Source organism: Galendromus occidentalis, unplaced genomic scaffold, assembly GCF_000255335.2.
Source record: "Galendromus occidentalis unplaced genomic scaffold, Mocc_1.1 scf7180000075452, whole genome shotgun sequence".
Taxonomy (NCBI): Eukaryota; Metazoa; Arthropoda; class Arachnida; order Mesostigmata; family Phytoseiidae; genus Galendromus; species Galendromus occidentalis.
Window position 1 is genome coordinate 10,656 of NW_003803442.1, and position 1,549 is coordinate 12,204.

Here is a 1,549-nt window from a genome sequence, read left to right on the forward strand (position 1 = left end):
CTTCGGACAAAAGCCACATTTTGCTTTGTCGTCCGAGAGTTTCGAGAAGTGGGACCACACCCAACTTTTAGTTGGTTGCGACATCGTGGATCACGTCTTCTTCCTTAATGACCGATGGAAGATTCGAAGTGTTTACAAACGATGTTCTCGGAAATTTTGAACTTTTGAACTCCGTATTCCGCGCCAAAAAAAATCGTTGACCTAATCGAGTGACCTCAGCAAGTTTCAGAATATTTAGAGTCGATATGGAGATTGGTGTTTCTCTTCTACCAGAAGCGCCGTCGAGATCGATGAAAGAATCGATTCGATGCCGAAAAATTATTTCCCGGGATTTTCCGCGAACTCGCCGGTCTCGAGACCCGCGTTTTTCTCGGGAAAATTCCCGGTTCTCAAACCCGACTGCGAGCCCTAATCATGACTCGTCGTAGGATGTTGATAACGATGAGTCGCGTTCCATTGTAAAGACCATTTTGCACATCCAAGTTCCTGAGAAGCATGACAATGCAACCTCTTTTCAGATTGAGTTCATGAGGAGGCAGATTGCAAGGCGAGACTTTGTTGAGAAACTCTGTTGGAAAATTCAGAGCGTCACTTGGGTCTTCAATGATGGCCTCGTCTTCGCTACGTGAAGTTTCGAGGGATCCGATAAGATGGTTGACAACGTAATCATTGATTTTCGATGCTTCAGCGTTCTTTGGCGTAAGGATGGCGATTTCAGATAGATCCACGGTCTCAGGGCGATGAAAGGCGCTGCCGTAGATGGTGTCAGCGAGATGGTCTTCGACGCGCATTTCTAGCGGTACATCAATGACGCCGTTTTTCTCGCCGTCACCTGTCCTAAGGAGCCATTCTCGGAAGGCAGCGTCATTTCCGGTCAAGCGCATGTTTGCATGCAGTTGGAAGTTCCGAACCAGAGGCCAAAGAGGCGAGCCTTTAAGGCAGACTTCAACGATTTGGCCGCGGGTACCTTTTTCCACTACTGGGAGGATTTGTCTGAAATCGCCGCCGAGGAGCATGATTTTCCCTCCGAAAGGTGTGTCGTCCTCCATGATGTCTCGCAGAAGGGTTGCGGTTCTTTTCCCCGAATATCCCATCCCAAAACTCCCCAATGCGAAACCCGGGATCCCGGGAGTGTTGAGGTCGAAAATTTCTGATTCTGAAATCTCCGAGTCCGAACGGGCTCAGCTCGAAACTCTCCAGATCGAAACCCAGGATCCCGAATAAGCTCATGTCGAAAGCTTTTGATTCCGAAGCCCTTGAATCTTCGAAAGCTCTCCCCTTTCCGGGAACAGCCACTTTACTACTGTGAAATGCAAAATTAAGGATCGACAGTGTGGATTGTGCAAATCATTTATCATCACTTCCGCCCCGCATATGTCAACAGCTCATGATCGCCCATGTAAAGACAAAGTGTTGTGGCAACATCCACCCATCGATGTGGAAGAGCGAAACGAATGTGGTAGCTCTGCGCATATTCAGGGCATGAGACGGCGCTTGGAGCTGGAATGTACCAAATGAGGATTTCGGGGATGAGTCTCTCTCTGTGACG

The 1,549-nt window shown here is 48.6% G+C and overlaps 1 pseudogene; it reads right to left on the bottom strand.

The window, feature by feature from the left end:
- Positions 1-389: 389 nt before the first annotated feature.
- LOC114828043 (uncharacterized) overlaps positions 390-1,549 on the bottom strand; it is a 10,955-nt pseudogene continuing 9,795 nt past the window's right edge.